This window comes from Oncorhynchus tshawytscha, linkage group LG32 (assembly GCF_018296145.1).
Source record: "Oncorhynchus tshawytscha isolate Ot180627B linkage group LG32, Otsh_v2.0, whole genome shotgun sequence".
Taxonomy (NCBI): Eukaryota; Metazoa; Chordata; class Actinopteri; order Salmoniformes; family Salmonidae; genus Oncorhynchus; species Oncorhynchus tshawytscha.
The window spans coordinates 3,296,396-3,317,301 of NC_056460.1; the positions used below are offsets into that span (position 1 = coordinate 3,296,396).

Genomic DNA, 20,906 nt, shown 5'->3' on the forward strand with positions numbered 1-20,906 from the left:
CAGTATGTTGTGCCATAGTATCAGCCTCAAGTTGGATAGAATTTGTTTTGTTGTTTTTTACGTATTGCTTGCCTTAAACTTACCTCTGTTTGTTCTGTCTCCAGTTACTCACCCGGATCATTTACCCCATTCCTGCCTGGTCGTCGGAGGATTCCGCTACCCCATTGGATCCACCTATTTACTCCCATCAACTCACCACCGCTGCCCGCTACGCCACCTGGATATATCTACCCATTCACATTCACTTGTAAATAAATACTCACCTTCTTCCTACTCTCCTTGTCCTGGTCTGCTTCTGGGTTCGATTTTGAAAGAACGTGACAGTGGGAAGAGATTAAACTCTTCATCAGACCTTAAAATGCATCAACAAATTCACACAGGAGAGAAATCTTTAGACTATGATCACTGTGGGATGAGTTTTAGGATGAGTGGTAAGGATGAGTGGTAAGGACAACTTGGTTGCTGATTGTCTCAAGGGTGGGAAGTCAAAAATAATTGTGTTTTGCATTTAGCCAGTGCATTACCATGGATCACAATTTATTTTGACACGTTTTTCCGTGTTGGAGATAAGTTTTATCTCTTATTCTTTTCTGTATTTTGTTGAAACTGAACTGTTGGTGAGGGGGTCGTAAGTAAGCATTTCACTGTAAGGTCTACACCTGTTGTATTCAGCACATGTGATTTGAGTTTATTTTTGGGTTCCTTCCAAGAGGACGATAGTTCTAGAAGCTAGTGAGTTTTAGGATTCTATTCAACGAAAAAGGAGAAAAGATACGATTGTATATTATTATTTAGAAATACGTGTTTTTTTTCTTGTTTTTAATTGTTGACAGCCAGTAGACACCATGTTTATATTGATGAAAGTAAAGCATTGTAGTTGATTATAATGTGAAATGGAAGTTGTTTTCTTGTCAGTTGTTCAACTGAAATGTGTCAAAGGCACACCGATTGGTGTTGCCCCCGTTAGTCAGTATGTCTTACACCTGTGCTGGCTTGTCCATCTCGTTAGTGGGAAGGTGTTTCACCTGAGCTGGTCCAGGTTCTATTTAAGAGGGTCTGGCCCAGTGCTCCAGTTGTCGTGATAGATGTGGAGAGTCAACACCTTTAGTTGCTCCACCTTTTTGGTTAAAGATGCTTTCTTTTCAGTTTGAAGCTTATTTCTGAAGAGAGCCTTTTTTTTTTTTGAAAATGAATACAAACAAGCAAACCTGGTCGGTTCCGGGGATTGGTATAGCAAATACCGTAAGATTTTCATGGACTGAAAAGGAGATGGAACCTTGGGGCAGGGAAACTTTTGGAAGGACTATATTGATGGGATGCCTAAGGATAGAGGTGAAGGAAGTACTCTGCCTTCAAGGGAACCCGAATGAGAAGGCTTTCGATGTGACGTTTCACAAAGAGGAGAAACATGATGATGTATTGAAGATGGCAAAGGAAGCGGAGAAAACGGGACCCCTGTGCCATTATGCGGTGACCAGCCTGGCGAAGAACAACTTCAGGGAAATGGTCACCGTAACCATGTACAATCCGCATGTGAAAGATGAAGAGGTGAGGGCCTTTCTGGGGAGGTACATGGACAATGTCTCCTCAGCGAGGTACCTCAGGGACTCCCTGGGTTTCTGGAATGGGAGGAGAGGGTTCCAGGCATTACTCAGGGAGTCCCCGAAGAGTGTGGATGGCTACCTCCATCCTCCAGCGATGTTCTCCCTGGGGGCTGACAGGGGAACACTCTACTATGCACGTCAGCCCCCGTTCTGCAGGCGTTGTATGGCCTACGGCCATATCCTGGCCTCGTGCAGCGCCAAGAAATGTAGTTTTTGTGGGTCGGAAGAGCACGAGGCCAAGGAGTGTGACGAGCCCAAGGCTTGCCACGGGTGTGGCTCGAAAGTACACCTGTGGCGTGATTGCCCGGCTCGTCACAGGTCATACACGTCTGCAGCTGGGGGGGAGCGGGGGATGGGGGGAGGAAAGAGAGGACGCATGCGGATTGTACGGATGGCACAGGGGAAAGGAAGGAGAAGGACGAAGAAGGGAAGAAGGAAGAGGCGAAAAGAAAGAGGAGAGAAGATGGAAAGAAGGAAGAAGAAGGAGAGATTAAAAAGAAGGTGGAAGAACGTGGAGGAGTTGAGAAGAGGGAGAAGGGGACAGTGGTACGAGAAGGAGTGGAAGAAGGAACGGGGACAGTGACGGAGAAGGAGGGAGGAGTGGAGTTGGGGGTGGGAGGGGGAGGGAGATGGGGGAAGGAGTGGGGGACAGCCTGCCAGGCTTCCTCGAGGTCGAAATGAGGGATTTGGTGGAGGAGTTAGCGGGGATGGGACGTTGTGTCTCCCCGCTACCTCCTTCACCAAAGAAGAAAGGGATGAAGAGGGGGAGCTTGGCAGGAAGTGAGAGGGAGGGGGTGTGGAGGGGGGGGGGGGGGGCTAAGAGAGTGGCGGGGGGAGGGGAGGGTATTTTGTCCTCCCGGTTTGCCTCAGCCCCTTGCATTTTAGTGGATGACTCCAGTGAGGGGTCGGTGGGCTGTTTGCTAGAGGGATCCCAACTCCTGTTTGAGGAGATGGGGTCCCCTACATGCAGCCCCGAGGCAAACAGGGAGGGGGGATGGTGGGTGGGGAGGGAGGACCCAACACACTGCCTGGGTCATGGGTTGGGATGGAGGACGGGGGGCGTCAGGAGAGGAGAGGACGTCCCCGCCGGTGGAGATGGACCAGGGGAGCATCGGGTGAGTCTCCTGTTTTTTTTTTTGGTTTTTGGGGGTTTTATTTGTTGTTAATAATTAAATGAATAGTTCTGTTTCTTTTTTTAGTCTAAATGTTAGGGGGTTAAGGAATAATGTTAAAAGGAGGGCGGTTTTTTGTTATTTAGAGGGTGTGGGGTTTGATTTCTGTTTTTTACAGGAGGTTCACCTGAGGGATGGTGGGGATGTGTGTAGATTTAAGAGGGAGTGGGATAAGGGGGAATCTTTTTGGGGCATAGGAGGGGTGCACTCAACAGGAGTAGGGATTTTGTGTGGGCATAGAGAGGTTAAAATAGAGAACACTTTTGTAATAATGCAGGGTAGAGTTTTGGGGATAGATGTTAAGTTTAGAGAAGCTAGATATAGGTTAATTGGGGTGTATGGGCCACAGGTGGCGGCAGACAGGAGGGAGATGGTGGACTGTCTGGCGCCCCTGTGTGTTACAAACAGGCACTTGGTGATAGGAGGAGACTTTAATATAGATTTAGGGGTAGGCGGTGATAGCAGTGCAGGTGCCATCTCTGGGCTAATGGCTTGCCATGGTCTGGTTGATGGTGGCCTGCACACTAATCCGGCAATGGTCGGTCCTACATGGCGCAACTCCAGGGGGGTTGTGCGGAGGCTCGACTACATTTTTGTATCCAGGTCTTTGGGTCAGTTGTCTGGGCGGCTGTTGCCTGTTTTCTTCACGGATCACGACGGGGTGTTCCTGCAGGTGGGGTCGCCAGTCTGCCTCTTCGGTAGGGGTACTGGAAGTTAGATCGGGATATACTGGAGGAGCAGGCTTTCGTTGACGCATTTTTTTTTTCTTTCGGAGGCTTGACGGCCTCCGGTCCATGTGCGAGGGGGTGTTAGAGTGGTGGGATTTAGTTAAGGTGAGGATTAGGGCTTTTATAATAGGATATTGTAGAAGGAAAAAAGGGAGGAAAGGAGGGAGGTGGATCGTATCCAAAGGTTAATTGAACTCGAGTACGAGGCAGGCAACCTCGGCGGGTCGATTGACTGGGAGAGATTCGCAGCCCTAAAGGCGCAGCTCAGGGAGCTGCAGGAGCAGAAGGCTCGAGCTTTCCTGGAGCGTGCGCATAGTGGCTTTCTAGAACATAATGAGACTTGTTCCGCTATGTTCTTTAAGTCGGTTAGGGCCAGGCAGAGTAGGAAGGTAATGCATGGAGTTAGGGAAGAAAATGGTAGTATAGTAAGTAAACCAGAGGAAATGGTCAGGGTGACAACTGATCATTTCCAAGGTTTATTTAAGGAAAGGGAAATAGATGTAGAGCAGGGAAACGTGTTTTTAGAACACTTGTCCCGGCGGTTGCCAGAGGACATTAGAGATGTGATGGAGGCCCAGATCTCACTAGAAGAGGTTGAGAGCGCTCTTAGGAGGATGGGAAAAGGGAAGGTGCCTGGGATGGATGGGCTGCCGGCTGAGTTTTACCTCAAGTTTTGGGGTATACTTGGACCAGTGGTTCTCGAAGTCTTGAAGGCCATCCTTGAGACGGGGGTCCCGGGGGGATCAATGGCTGTTGGTGTGCTGTCACTTCTTTATAAGAAGGGGGAAGCAACTGACCTTGGCAACTGGCGGCCATTGACCATGCTGTGCGTAGATTACAAGATTCTTGCAAAGGTTTTAGCAGACCGGTTGCGCACAGCCCTTCCCTACGTCGTCCACGAGGATCAGACGTGCGGGGTAGAGGGCCGCTCTATAAGATGGAACCTACAGTTGATCAGGGATTCCATCGCTTGGGTTGAAGATAGAGGGCTGCCTTTAATGGTAGCAGCGCTAGATCAGGCGAAAGCTTTTGATCGCGTGAATAGATCTTTTCTATTCAGGGTGTTAGGTAGATTAGGATTTGGGGAGAAGTTTATAGGATGGATCCGTACTTTATATGTCGGAGCGGGGTGTCGAGTTAGTGTAAATAGTCACTTAGGTGACGTTTTTGACCTCTCGTCTGGGGTCAGGCAGGGATGCCCACTCTCGGCTCTCCTCTTCGTTCTGTACATGGAGCCTCTGGGGGCTGCCATTAGGGCAGACACAGGGGTGGAAGGCTTGTTGATCCCTGGAAGTGGTGGGCTGCGTGTTAAGATGACGCAGTACGCCGACGACACTTCCTTGCTGTTGTGCAAGGACTCGTGCCTGACAAGGTCCCTTGCCATCTTTGGGGATTTCACCCGAGCGTCGGGAGCAGTTCTGAACCATGCAAAGTCTTCCGTCAAGTTTTTCGGAAGATGGCGCGGTAGAACGGATGTGCCTGGGGGGTTATCTCTCTGTGAAGGGGCCCTGAGGATTCTCGGGGTTCATTTTGAGACCTCCGGCTCAGCGACGCTAAACTGGAACATGCGTATCGCAGTGGTACAGAGGAAGCTAGCAATGTGGAAGGCTAGGTATTTGTCTTTTATGGGCAAAGTCCTGGTCCTAAAGGTGGATGTGTTGCCGTCTCTTTTGTATTTGGCATATATCTACCCATTGCCGGCTTGTCTGAGGAGGCCTCTAGTGAGGCTTGTGTTTCAGTTTATGTGGAGTGGCAGGTGCGAGTGGGTCGCCAGGGCACGCATGATCTGTCCCATCGGGGAGGGAGGTAGGGGGGTACCACATTTCCCCCTCAAGCTGGACTCAATTTTTGTTTCTTTCTTGTTAGCGGAGCTTGCTCAGTCAGTGATACACCCGTCCGGTTACCTCCTGCGGGTGTTCTTCTCGTATCAGGCGAGAAGCGTAATGGTGTGGTCTAACACGGGTCCTCGGGCGGAACAGCTGCCGTGGCACTTTGGTCATGCGGCCAAGTGGCTGCGTGCGCACCCCGAGGTTGAAGTTGCCCGAGTAGGTTTAGACCACAGGCACCTGTACGAGGAGGTCAGGCAGGCAGGGAGTCCTGCGCCCGTAGCGGGCATCTCGTCAGTGGTCTGGGAGGGAGTGCAGGCGCGGGGCCTGGACAACGGCTCAAGGACCTGAATTGGTTGAGCCTTCATAAGCGTTTGCCGGTACTTTCCATCTTGTACCGGTATAGTTTGGTGCGATCCCCCACCTGTCCAAGATCTGCTTGTGGCAGGGAGGAGACTGTGCGCCATGCCTTCTGGGACTGTGCCTTTGCCGGACTAGTATGGGCTAGGGCACGGGTGATGCTAGGTGTGGTTAGGAGTGATTTTGTTTTGACATGGGCTAGGCTAGAGAGAGGCGTAGGGAGAGCAAAGGGAACGGATAGGGACAGGTTTCTGCTCTGGCTTCTCATGAGTCTCTTTAAAAGGGACTGTGGGAAGCCAGGAAGAATTTAGTCAAGACAGGGAGAGATTGGGGGTGGAAGGGATAGTGAGAAGGGTGGAAGGTGATTTGAGGGGGAGGATGAAGAGGGAGGAGAGGAAGTGGGGGAAGCATGCGGCACGGGAGAGGTGGAAAGGGGGTTTAGGGCTGGGAGTGTTAGAGTGAGTTTGGTAAGGGGATAGATTAGGGAAGGGGAGATAGGGAAAGGGTTAGGTATTGGTTAGGTATGACGGGGAGGGACGATGCTCCCCTGAGGTTTGTTTTTGTTTGATGTTTTTGTAAATAGAATTAATTAAGAATGAATGAGAATTATGATTTTGTAATAGTATGAATGGTATTGATTGTAATAAATTATTTTAACCACCACCTTTTTGGTTTACTTCCTGTCTTTAAGTTTGGTGTGGGTTTTTCTTTTGTTTACCTCTTCTTGGGCAGATTTAGTGGGTCTCATGGTGGGTGTCTTTTAGGTCCCAGTTTTTGTTACCAGTCAATTTTCAGTCAATGCCCCCAGTGTCTTTCAGAGCCCTTCCTAAAAAACAAGTTATATTTTGGGTTGGATATAGCATCATATTGTTAATATTTTAATCAATGGCATTTTGCAATGCTACAATTATTCTTTAAGTTTTTCCTCAATTTTCTTTTCATTTTTTTTTCCTCAATATTTGCATCCATGTTCATTTTCTATTTTTTCAAAACAAAGAATAACAGCTGAAAGCCATTGTGTTGCATCCATGTCTGACATTGGGTGGCAGCGTAGCCTAGTGGTTAGAGCATTGGGGATCAAAAACAAAGAATAACAGCTGAAAGACTAATGAGCACTGAAAGGTTGCAAGTTGAATCCCCGAGCTGACAAGGTACAATTCTGTCGTTCTGCCCCTGAACAAGGCAGTTAACCCACTGCTACTAGGCCGTCATTGAAAATAAGAATTTGTTCTTCTTAAATAAAAATAAAATTAATAAAAATGTGCTGTATAAAGCTTGATTTGAACATATTGCAAAACAAATCAACCCAATGACTGACCAATCAACAGACTCCCTCTTAGTATGAAAATCAGTATAAATCCCACTTTTCCAGCCTGCTGAAGGCATGATGGAGTGGTAAACACCACCCCCGGCTCTACCAGGGGCTTGAGGTGGTCTCCCACAGCTCTGCTTATGTCATGTTCTGTGGCCTTGCCATTCCATTTCTTGACTGCCCCTGCAACACAGAAAGAAACACATTTAGTCATATTATATAAAACACTCAAAGTAATGGATATGGAGCATCTACAGCTTCAGTTACACCTGGCACCTAAATGTGACTTCTGTCATCTGATCACTCCAAGCTGCATTAGGTCTGGATGCACAAAAGTCACAATGTGCTGCATTAGGTTTAGATCTGCCAGGATGGGCATTGTGTTCGGAATTTCAGTCTGGCCACCGAATATACATAAGCAACGTAAAAGATGGGGTGAATGAGTGGGTAAAAGTATATTTGACACAAATTACCTATATAATATCGAAGAACAAATGTGTGTACCTGAGGGGAAATCAACTTTCATACAGCAAAAAAGGGGTGAGAAATTACACCAATATCAGTGGACAATTTGCACTGATGTAAATAAACATAGATGATGGAACATACTCCCTTCTGCTTACGTGATGAACCGCTAAGGGGACATAAATATTTACCATCTAAACCATGTGTGACCTCTCACCTCTCTGGCTGTAGAAGTGTTCTTCCTAACCAGTCCCTCAACAGCTCTCTGACTGAGCTCCACCCTCACTGGGTCTTCAGAGGTGAGGAAGGCCGAGGAGGAATGAATGGATCAGTCCGTCAATAAAGTGTAGAGCTGCTGTCTGACACAATCACTATTTAGAAGTTCATTAAAGTAAATAAGGCTTTATGACTGCTGAATACCAACTATCAATACCGTTCAAAGTTTGGGGTCACTTAGAAAAACGTCCTTGTGTTTGAAAGAAAAGCAAACGTTTTTGTCTGTTAAAATAACATCAGATTGATCAGTAATACAGTGTAGGCATTGTTAATATTGAACATGACTATTGCAGCTGGAAACGGCAGATTATCAGCAACCATCCCTCCTGTTTTCCAATGGTACGTTGTGTTAGCTAATCCAAGTTTATCATTTTAAAAGGCGAATTGATCATTAGAAAACCCTTTTGCAATTATGTTAGCACAGCTGAACTGTTGTTATGATAAAAAAAAGTTGAGTATCTGGAGAATCAGTTTTTGTGGGTTCGAATACAGGCTCAAAATGGCCAGAAACAAATGACTTTCTTCTGAAACTCGTCAGTCTATTCTTGTTCTGAGAAATTAAGGCTATTCCATGCGAGAAATTGCCAAGAAACTGAAGATCTCGTACAACGCTGTGTACTACTCCCTTTACAGAACAGCACAAACTGGCTCTAAACAGAATAGAAAGAGGAGTGGGAGGCCCCGGTGCACAACTGAGTAAGAGGACAAGTACATTAGAGTGTCTAGTTTGAGATAATTCCAATGCAGGACATGTGTAGAGGGATAATTAATTTATACCTGTTAGTCCATAACCCATCATTTATACCTGTTAGTTCATAACCCATAAATTATACCTGTTAATTCATTACCCATCATTTATACCTGTTAATTCATAACCCATCATTTATACCTTTTAATTCAGGGCTGGCTGGCATGCTCCCTGACCTTACTTGGCAGGAACTAATGGAGATCCATAATAAACCCCAGGAAGAGTAGCTGCTGCCTTGGCAGAAACTAATGGGGATCCATAATAAACCCCAGGAAGAGTAGCTGCTGCCTTGGCAGGAACTAATGGGGATCCATGATAAACACAAATACTTTTATCAATATATTTGTGTCTCTTTACTCTTGGATTCTAAAATGCTAATTAGCATCAAAGTAGACGACATGCAAGACTACAAATCCTTGAAGCTCCTGCATGTCATCTCTAGCCGATACCTTTCACAGAACAGCTCACTGAATTGTCCATTGAAATACGTTTTGACAATTCGATCATTTTTACATTAAGGCCTGATTGGTGGAGTGCTGCAGAGATGGTTGTCCTTCTGGAAGGTTCTCCCATCTCCACAGAGGAACTCTGGAGGTCTGTCAGAGTGAACATCAGGTTCTTGTTCACCTCCCTGACCAAGGCCCTTCTCAGTTTGGCCAGGCGACCAGCTCTAGGAAGAGTCTTGGTGGTTCCACACTTCTTCCTTTTAAGAATGATGGAGGCCACTGTATTCTTGGGGACCTTCAAAGCTGAAGACATTTTTGGTGCCTTTCCCCAGATCTGTGCCTCGACACTATCCTGTCTCAGAGCTCTATGGACAATTGCTTTGACCTCATGGCTTGGTTTTTGCTCTGACATGCACTGTAAACTGTGGGACCTATTATATAGACAGGTGTGTGCCTTTCCAAATCATGCCTAATCAATTGAATTTACCACAAGTGGACTCCAATCAAGTTGTAGAAACATCTCAAAGGTGATCAATGGAATCAGGATGCATCTGAGCACTATTTCGAGTCTCATAGCAAAGGGTCTGAATACTTAAGTAAAATGATTCCATTTTAGAATAAGGCTGTAATGTAACAAAATGTGGAAAAAGTGAAGGTGTCTGAATACTTAATGAATACACTGTATACCACTGGAAGAGGTTTCTATCATTGGCAGTTTTGTACACAGTCAGGTGATACGTGGTATAGAAAGTCCAATCTTAGGAGAGAACATGGGAGGCACTATACTGTGTGTCTGCAGGTGTCTATCTGGTCAAAACCACTGATACAGGTGCCCCTCCACCCTCTGGTGGGATGGATCATGTCTACAGAGAAACCTACATTCAAATACTTAGATTTGTGTGTATTGGGTATATGTTGTGAAATGATTAGATATTACTTGTTAGATATTACTGCTGTCGGAGCTAGAAACACAAGCATTTTGCTACACCTGCAATAACATTTGCTAAACACGTGTATGTGACCAATAAAATGTGATTTTGATTTGAAATAAACGTCCTATTTATCAAAGGTGCTTTTGGCTGGAGTCAAAATGACTCCAAAGGATTTGAATTTGTTAAAAGTCCATTTTGATACAGAAACACTAAACCATATTTAGATTTATTAAGAACAAGTTGATTGACAAAGTCATGAAAAATTGGAAGAATTTAATAAACCACATTTTTGTTATGATAAAAGATATGCCTCTGGGGTCAAACTGATCCATGTCAGAAGTATAGTTCAACGCAAATATGTAGTGGGTGTAAAGTTTGTTTTAAATAATCACTCATTAAACACGAATCAATCAACACATGCTTCTTTTTGAACGACTTAGAAAATTGGGAAGAGATTTAACTTCTGGTTAATAAGAATTCTGTCTTTATCTGGACCTGAACTTTTGCAGCCCTAGGACAAGTGACCTTGAATGCAGCCCTAGGACAAGTGTAGTGGAATGCAGCCCTAGGACAAGTGTGGTGGAATGCAGCCCGAGGACAAGTGAACTGGAATGCAGCCCTAGGACAAATGAACTGGTATGCAGCCATAGGACAAGTGTACTGGATTGCAGCCGTAGGACAAGTGAACTGGAATGCAGCCCTAGGACAAGTGTAGTGGAATACAGCCCTAGAACAAGTGAACTGGAATGCAGCCCTAGGACAAGTGAACCCGAATACATCCCTAGGACAAGTGACGGGAATGAAACCCTAGGACAAGTGAACTGGAATGCAGCCCTAGGACAAGTCTACTGGAATGCGGCCTGTGAACAAGTGAACTGGAATGCAGCCCTAGGACAAGTGAACTGGAATGCAGCCCGAGAACAAGTGAACTGGAATGCAACCCTAGGACAAGTGAACTGGAATGCAGCCCTAGGACAAGTGAACTGGAATGCAGCCCGTGAACAAGTGAACTGGAATGCAGCCCTAGGACAAGTGAACTGGAATGCAGCCCTAGGACAAGTGAACTGAAATGCAGCCCTAGGACAAGTGAACTGGAATGCAGCCCTAGAACAAGTGAACTGGAATGCAGCCCTAGAACAATTGAACTGGAATGCAGCCCTAGGACAAGTGAACTGGAATGCAGCCCTAGGACAAGTGACTGGAATGCAGTGAACTGGAATGCAGCCCGAGAACAAGTGAACTGGAATGCAGCCCTAGAACAAGTGAACTGGAATGCAGCCCTAGGACAAGTGAACTGGAATGCAGCCCTAGGACAAGTGAACTGGAATGCAGCCCTAGAACAAATGAACTGGAATGCAGCCCTAGAACAAGTGAACTGGAATGCAGCCCTAGGACAAGTGAACTGGAATGCAGCCCGTGAACAAGTGAACTGGAATGCAGCCCTAGAACAAGTGAACTGAATGCAGCCCTAGGACAAGTGCTGAATGCAGCCCGAGGACAAGTGAACTGAACAAGAATGCAGCCCTAGGACAAATGAACTGGAATGCATCCCTAGGACAAGTGACCTGGAATGCAGCCCAACAGGACAAGTGAACTGGAATGCAGCCCTAGGAACAAGTGAACTGGAATGCAGCCCTAGGACAAGAATAGTGGAATACAACCCTAGAACAAGTGAACTGGAATGCAGCCCTCGGACAATTGAACTGGAATACATCCCTAGGACAAGTGAACTGGAATACAATCTTAGGACAAGTGAACTGGAATACAACCTTAGTACAAGTGAACTGGAATGCAGCCCTAGGACAAATGAACTGGAATGCAGCCCTAGGCCAAGTGAACTGAAATGCAGCCCTAGGACAAGTAAACTGGAATGAAGCCTTAGGACAAGTGAACTGGAATGCAGCTCTAGGACAAGTCTACTGGAATTCAGCCCTAGAACAAGTGAACTGGAATGCAGCCCTATAACAAGTGAACTGGAATGCAGCCCTAGGACAAGTGAACCCGAATACATCCCTAGGACAAGTGTAGTGGAATACAACCTTAGGACAAGTGAACTGGAATGCAGCCCTAGGACAAATTAACTGGAAGGCAGCCCTAGGACAAGTGAACTGGAATGCAGCCCTAGAACAAGTGAACTGGAATGAAACCCTAGGACAAGCGAACTGGAATGCAGCCATAGGACAAGTCTACTTTAATGCAGCCCGTGAACAATTGAACTGGAATGCAGCCCTAGGACAAATTACCTGGAAGGCAGTCCTAGGCCAAGTCAACTGAAATGCAGCCCTAGGACAAGTGAACTGGAATGAAGCCTTGGGACAAGTCTACTGGAATTCAGCCCTAGAACAAATGAACTGGAATGCAGCCCTAGGACAAGTGACCTGGAATGCAGCCCTAGGACAAGTCTACTGGAATGCAGCCCTAGAACAAGTGAACTGGAATGCAGCTCTAGGACAAGTGTACTGGAATGCAGCCCTAGAACAAGTGAACTGGAATGCAGCTCTAGGACAAGTGTACTGGAATGCAGCCCTGGGACAGGGAAAACTGGAATGCAGGCCTGGGACAAGTTAGCTGGAATGCAGACCTAGGACAAGTGTCGTGGAATGCAGCCCTGGGACAAGTAAACTGGAATGCAGCCCTAGGACAAGTGACCTGGAATGCAGCCCTCGGACAAATTAACTGGAAGGCAGCCCTAGGACAAGTGGACTGGAATGCAGCCCTAGAACAAGTGAACTGGAATGAAACCCTAGGACAAGTGAACTGGAATGCAGCCATAGGACAAGTCTACTTTAATGCAGCCCGTGAACAATTGAACTGGAATGCAGCACTAGAACAAGTGAACTGGAATGCAGCCCTAGGACAAGTCTACTGGAATGCAGCCCGTGAACAAGTGAACTGGAATGCAGCCCTAGAATAAGTGAACTGGAATGCAGCCCTAGGACAAGTCTACTGGAATGCAGCCCGTGAACAAGTGAACTGGAAATGCAGCCCTAGGACAAATGAACTGGAATGCAGCCCTAGGACAAGTGAACTGGAACAAAGTCTTGTTGTTGTCTGGTAAATATTGTTTATCTAATAAGGTGAAATAAGCATCATACAAACTCATTCATAGAATCTACCCTGTAAAGACCTTTATTATACACAGATTTAAAATAGCTATTGATAACAAATGTGTATTTTGTGATTGTGACCCAGAGACTCTTGACCATTTATTTTGGGACTGCTCTCATGTCAGAAGATTTTATTTTAAAATAAACAACTATTAATGCTAATCTGATATTATGTTTTATTTTGATCCAAATGATATGGACCCTGATTGTTCATTTATTTATCTTTCATGGAAGATTCTTTGTCCATAAAATCAAGTGGACAATCCCCTCTTCACATGATTTAAGATATAATATAAATATTATTTTGAAGTGATCAGTAAATGTAAAAACAAAAAAGCAATACGCACCATAAAAGTATTTAACAAATTGAAAATTAATCTTGATATGTAATACCCCTGTTTGTTAGGTTAATGCATTCTTGTTTGTATATATATATATATATATATATATATATTTGTATTTGTTGTGTTCATAATACAAACTAAGTTACTAAGTCTTTAACCACACTGTGTTGTTAAACTGGTGAGTAAAAACTCATGCTTCCTCAACTAAAATCTGCATTTTCATCAACTGCGTCCAGTCAGCAGATGGACGAGATGCCGTTTAGGCCGCCCGTTGTGACTCCTTCAAAAATTCAGCAGAGCAAGTTTGTATGAAAGTCTGGTTATTAAATGGGTACATAGTTCAATAGTAATATCCACTAAAACCCTCTGGTGATGAACTTTGCTGCCCTGTTTCCATTTTTCCACATTTCTGGGAGAACCTATTCAGGTAAGTAAGTAAATAGATTTTGAAAATGTAAAAAAAAACGATGATATTATTAGCTAACTAGCTACAGTGCAGGCTAACTCAAATGAGATAATACATGAGCTATCTAGACAACTTCAAATACTGCATAGATAGCTAGCTAAGTGAATTAAATATCACCAGCTACCTAACTTCATATTAGCTAGCTATCTTGATGTATTTATCACTGTAAAAAACAAACTCCAAATGCATTTGTAGGTAGCTAGCTAACAGCCATGGAGGAGGGTGAAAGGATAGCAGCCCCAACTGTCAGTGAGAGAGGATACGGCAGGTACTTTTGTGTAGTTCCTGGCCCTACAAGTGAGGACGGAGATACTAGGAACAAAATATTCAGTGTGGTGTAATTTGACTAGAATGAAGTCTGTTTCTTGTGAGGTTTTCTATCCTCAGATAAAGAGCGCTACGAAAGCCAGTCTACATATGAAGAGGTCCCAATGAAGAGCAGTGGTTCTCAGTCCTGGGGACTCAAAGAGGCACATTGTTGTTTTTGCCTCAGCACTGCACAGCTGATTCAAATGACCAACTCATCATCAAACTTCAAGTGCTATTTATGTATTCATTTGTGGTGCTATCCTTGATATGATCCTGTTATTGTCACATGCTACACATGTACATATGTGTGTCCATGCATCTATCAATCCAATGTTGTCATGATTATCAGGGATATGATACTTTAGTAATCCACAATGACCTGGTGATGTAACAGTCTAATAATTACATTGTCTTCCATATTCCTACAGATACCTTGTAACTGGAGATTCCTTCTAAACGATTGCCTACAGTTACCGTGTAGGGCGCGGCAAGGTTGGGTGACCAGGGTCTTCTGGGACTGCCTCCTGAAGGAATTCAGGTGTGTGAAGGCTACCGTGAAGAATAGTAAGACACTTCATTATTTCTATAACTAACTAGCTAAATTGTTTGTCCTTGTGGGTCGGTTCATGTTTTTCAGCATAAAGTACTCTGCAGCCACTTAATGTGGTGTGGACACCAGGTGAGGCCACACAGATTCCTGTTGAACACTGTCGCTTTAACTACCTTATTTTCTCAATAACATTCTCTCTCCTTCACTTCATCCCCCTCTCCCCTTCTCCCTAAATCCTCTAGGTTATATCAGCTGTGTCAGTGAACCCCTCCTTCATCTGAACTGGCTACATAGAGGGCACAGCATGATCAGATGTGAGCGGTCACTTGGTCAGGAACGTTCACTGATTAACACTAGTAAGTACTGTCTTAAAAACAGAGGCACAAACTCTGCAGTTGAACCTATGTTAGGTGTTAAAGCAGAAATCTGAAATTGCTACATCCATATTGTGACTTTTAAATTATTTATTCATAGACATTGATTCTTGAAGAATATAACACATATAACACATGCCTCATGAGCTTAGTTCAACTGTTGCACCCCATCAGAACCCCAAATAAGCTATGTTTAGAAACAATGTAAATCAACACTGTATCGCCTCAACATGGTTAAAACTATAATGTTGATATCATGGATGGTCAGTCCTTGCATCCATAGGTCTGTCTGTCTGTATTTACATTTCTCCAACCCCATAATAATTTTATTACCAAAACTGCAGATTGCTGGGTTGTGTGTTTTTTTTTAAACAGCAACAAAATGGCTGTCCAGAGACTTGGTTTGGTAAACAGCTGAGGGATGGGAGAAGGAGAAGTGTAACCACTCTCAAATTCATAGAGAACGATATTGTAGTCACCGTAACCCAACACCTAGCGACCTCATCAAGAAGTTCAGACATCTTGGCGTAACAGTTATAAGGTGGTGGCTTGACAGTCGCTGGACCCAGGTTTGAGTTCAGCTCAGGGCTACCCCCAGAATTCACTACACTATGAATACAAGGACTGGCCATCCATGATGTAATAATGATAGTTTAACCAGGTTTCTCGGCTATATAGTATATTCTAGAATTCATCCATGATGTCATAATGATAGTTTAACCAGGTTTCTAGGATATATAGTATATTCTATAATTGCCCGTGTCGATTTCCTGTGGAGGTCAAATTATTAGAGCTGTTGATAAGTCATTGTATAATATTCAGCCAATTTTTTTTCATGCCCTTACATTAAAGGCAAGACATACCTAGATTCAAGCATTCATAAATTGGTTTGAAACCTTTGTTTTAAACCCTTCTCAAAGTTGGTGCCTTAACAGATTTATAAAAAATGGTTTGTCATATTTTTTTATATAAATGTAACCTTTATTTAACTAGGCAAGTCAGTTAAGAACAAATTCTTATTTATAATGACTGCCTACCCCGGACGACGCTGGGCCAATTGTGCGCCGCCCTATTGGACTCCTAACCACGGCCGGTTGTGATACAGCCTGGATTTGGACCAGGGTGTCTGTAGTGACACCTCAAGCACTGAGATGCAGTGTCTGCTGTGCCACTCGAGAGCCCCAGAATCATGTTCCAGTGCTGTCCCCAACTAAAATACATATTGTTCAACCAAGAGTCATCTGTTCTTTCTACCAATCGCCCCATGTGTTTTTATAAAATCTATATGTACTGAACTTGACTGATGCTTTAAGCACGCTGTTTGATTAAATACATTATACACACAAATGACTAGAGGGAGCCGGTCGTCAACATAACCCGACCAGAGGGAGCCGGTCGTCAACATAACCCGACCAGAGGGAGCCGGTCGTCAACATAACCCGACCAGAGGGAGCCCCCCTCTGCTGCTGTACTTCGTAAATTCTGCTGTTCTGCTCCTGAAATGTTCAGTAATAGACTACACCAGCAGTCAGCAACCTATTCCAGTTGGAGGGTCAATTTATCTGACCATTTCTACCAATCTGTGTGCCAGCTATGATTTTCATATGCACATTTTCCTGAAACAGTTTAATTTGCTGTACGGTATATGGATTTGCTATAGTGGCTAACGCCCTTGTCCTGAAGATAGCACCAGTTAGCCCCGAGCCAGGTGCATCTACCAGCTAGCAAACAAAATTACTCCAGCTACAATACCTCTTGCGTAGTAATGACTACCTAACGGCTTCCCTGGTTCATATATTGCTGTTCACTGGACCCTATGATCACTTGGCTACATAGCGGATGCCTGCTGGACTGTTCATTAAAACAACAAATATATCCTATATTGTTGTTAAAGTTTGCGCACCACCAACAGAAAATAACTTCTATTTCACATAATCTACTACAATACTTCACCTTCTACAATATAAACATGGTGTCTACTGGCTGTCAACAATTAAAAACAATTTATTTCTAAATAATAATATACAATCGTATGTTTTCTTTCTATAGAATCCTTAAACTCACTAGCTTCTAGAACTCTCGTCCCCTTGGAAGGAGCCCAAACAAAACTCATCTCCAATACGGGAAAAACTTGCAGTCAAAATAAATTGTGATGCACTGGCTAAAAGCAAAACACAAAACTTTTTGACTGCCCACCCTTGAGACAATCAGCAACCAAATACTCCTTCTACCATGTTAAAACCTTCCACATTGTGACATCATTAAAATTACTCCTTCTACAAGTTTGATATCATGAAAAAACTCCTTCATGCATGTATTTTCTGATGTTTAATCAGATATATTTTTTATCAGAGTATCACAGCTATGAGGTTTCTCTCCTGTATGTGTTCTCTGGTGTGATATCAAGTGACTTGACTGAGTAAACCGCTTCCCACATTGAGTACAGCTATAAGATTTCTCTCCTGTGTTCGTTCTCTGGTGTTTCTTCAGATGGCTAGATGTTTTAAAAAAAAAGTTTTTTAAAAACTTACCACATTGAGTACAACTATAGGGGTTCTTTCCAGTGTGTGTTCTCTGGTGAAGAATCAGACTGCTCATCTCAGTAAAACTCTTCCCACATTTATCACATTTACAAGGTTTCTCTCCTATGTGTGTTCTCTGGTGAAGAGTCAGATTGCTCAACCTTGCAAAACTCTTCCCACATTTATCACAGCTGCACGGTTTCTCTCCTGTGTGTATTCTCCCTTGTGATATCAGGGTGCTTACGTGAGTAAAACTCTTCCCACATTGATCACAGCTATACGGTTTCTCTCCTGTGTGTGTTCTTTGGTGTAAGATGGCTTGATGTATCAAAACTCTTCCCACATTAAGTACAGCAATAAGGTTTCTCTAAAGTGTGGATTATCTGATGAATTTTAATGCCTGCTGATGAGGTGAATATTTTCCCACAGTCAGAGCAGCAATGAGATTTCTTTCCCGTGGGTCTCTGCTGGTGTTTCTTGAGGAATTCTGATCTGGAGCGACTCTTCTCTGCCTTGTCAGCATCATGAGGTTGTTGAGTCTCCCAAGAGGACCCATGGTAGTCAGTTCTCTCTCCTGTGTGAATGACAAAGTCATACAGATGGTTAAAGGCCCACAACAGCAGAAATCCACTGTAAAAGGTGATGCCAACAGCGTAGCCATGATGTTGTACAACAATTGACGTCTGTAATGAATGTAATGATTATTTGACATATGTCTTAAAATGAGCAACAATAGTCATATTTTGTCTTGTTTTCAAATTAGTAGTAACATCCAAGTTTGTAGACTAGAAATAAGTTATTCATGTTCTTGAAACTCTAAGCAGTGTGCCAGACTACTTTTGGTCTCCAATATAGGCCCCTTTCTGTGTTTGCTAAAATTGTATGTAGTATATCGGCCTGGAGCAAAAATGGTGAGCAAAGATTTTCGTTTTTCACAATGTATTCTGAATGGGGGAAATTCAGGGGAGTAACCTCCATTTCCAGGTTGCTAATGAATGCATTTCACACTACTTTGGATTACAATTGTCAGGCTCTTTTGAATGTCTTGCTTAATATAATGTTTGTGTACATCATCGCAAATCAACCGCTTTGTACTTAAAAAAACACTTCAACCAGTAAAATGCTCTTTGGCTTTTTCATCAGCCTGACAATGAGAGTTTGTACACTGTTTGCCAAATTGGCAGTTTGCATAGATCTACTGTAGGACCCATAATTTAACCTAACAATAACATAGACCTACTGTAGGACCCATAACTTCACCTAACAACAAATATAGGAAAACAGCTCTGTGTTGTATGAGCAAAGTATCTCTATGTGCAAACAGACTAACGAGACCCTACTGTAAATCAAGCAGACAATAACATTATAAACATCAATTTGTTAGGGATGTTGGATCCAACATGGAGCACGGCATAACTGTCTTGACCAGAGTAATGAATGAAGAAGCACTTTGATTGTTGTTGCATGTCGTGAGGTTTCTCATTTGACTGGCATTCAGAAAATGATTTCCTTGATCTTCTGATGATAGTTGAACATGTGACTGTAACTAAACAGCTACAGTATTAAGAGTTATGTGTAATTATTGAAGAACTGCGTTTATGACAGTATCCATTTGAGTGTTGTCAATAAAGCTACTACTTAAAAATATATATATATTGTGGCAAACCTCTTCAAGGTTAGGAGCGTTTGTCACAAATTAAGTGGTAAACTGTCACTAAATCACCCAAGAATGAGAGTTCTTTCGAACAGGACAGTACCTGTGTGTTTGTTTCTCCGTCCTGGTCCGCGCAGGCCGTAGGCGAGGTCAAGGATAGCAGGGTTCGGTACACGAATCGGGTTCTCGGTAGGTCCAGGTCCAAACGCCAACAGGTAAGTCCAAAACAATCCAGCTCATACACTGTAAATCCAGCCAATCTCTATTGTCTCTTTCTCTATTGTTCATAGATCCTTCCAGCCCTCTCTCTCCCTCTTCCTGGTTTTTCTTGACCCTTTATCTGTGGGTTGGCTCCACCTTCTGAGGGTTCCCTTGCTTCTGGGACTTGTAGTTTTGGCGCTCGGCCATTTTGTGATCTGTAGTTCTGACGGGTGGCCATTTTAGTGATCTGGCAGAGCCCGTTTATTAGTTCTGCTCTCACATATCTGCCATTTATCACTCGTCCCCCTTCTTTGCCACAATATTTCACCTTTATTTAACAAATTCTCAACTGCAACCTGGCCAAGATAAAGCAAAGCAGTCCGACAAAAACAACACAGAGTTACAAGTGGGATAAACAAAAGTAAGGTCAATAACACAATAGAAAAATCTATATACAGTGTGCAAATGGAGTATGAAGGTAAGGCAATAAATAGGCCATAGTAGCGAAGTATTAAACAATTTAATAAATTAACACTGGAGTGATAAGACGTGCAAGTAGAAATACAGGTTTGCAAAAAAGCAAAAAAAATCTATAAAAACATGGGGATGAGGTAGGCAGTTGGATGGGCTATCAGCAATCAGTCGGTAAGCTGCTCAGATAGCTGATTCTTAAAGTTAGCGAAGGAGAAAAATGTCTCCAACTTCAGAGATTTTTGCAATTCGTTCCAGTCATTGGCAGCAGAGAACTGGAAGGAAATGTGGCCAAAGTAGGTGTTGGCTTTGGGGATGACCAGTGAGATATACCTCCTGGAGCGTGTGCTATGGGTGGGTGTTGCTATGGTGACCAGTGAGCTGAGTGAAGGCGGCCTAGCAAAGACTTATAGATGACCTGGAGCCAGTTGGCGACGAACACGTAGCAAGGGCCAGCCGACGAGAGTATACAGGTCGCAGTGGTGGGTGGTATATGGGGCTTTGGTGACAAAACGGATGGCACTGTGATAGACTGCATCCGGTTTGCTGAGTAGAGTGTTGGAGGCTATTTTGAAAATAACATCGCCAAAGTCAAGGATCGGTAGGATAGTCAGTTTTACGAGGGTATGTTTGGCAGCGTGAGTGAAGGTAGCGATGATGCGAAATAGGAATATTTAATTTTGGATTGTAAATGCTTAATATTAGTCTGGAAGGAGAGTTTACAGTCTAGCCAAACACCAAGGTATTTATAGTTGTCCACATATTCTAGGTTAGAACCATCCAGAGTAGTGGTGCTGGACGGGGGGGGGGGTGCGGGCAGCGATCGGTTGAAGAGCATACATTTAGTTTTGCTAGCGTTTCAGAGCAGTTGGAGGCCACGGATGGAGTGTTGAATGGCACTGAAGCGCGTTTGGAGGTTTGTTAACACAGTGTCCAAATAAGGGCCAGATGTATACAGAATGGTGTCATCTGCGTAGAGGTGGATCAAGGAATCACCCGCAGCAGGAGCAACATCGTTGGTATATACAGAGAAAAGAGT

At 44.0% G+C, this 20,906-nt stretch overlaps 1 long non-coding RNA gene across 1 annotated transcript; it reads left to right on the forward strand.

The window, feature by feature from the left end:
• Positions 1-13,783: 13,783 nt before the first annotated feature.
• Positions 13,784-18,113, forward strand: LOC121841611. Its single transcript, XR_006080631.1, has 4 exons — positions 13,784-14,659; positions 14,888-15,001; positions 17,733-17,785; positions 17,971-18,113. It is a non-coding gene; the product is annotated as an uncharacterized LOC121841611 (long non-coding RNA).
• The last annotated feature ends 2,793 nt before the right edge of the window (positions 18,114-20,906 follow it).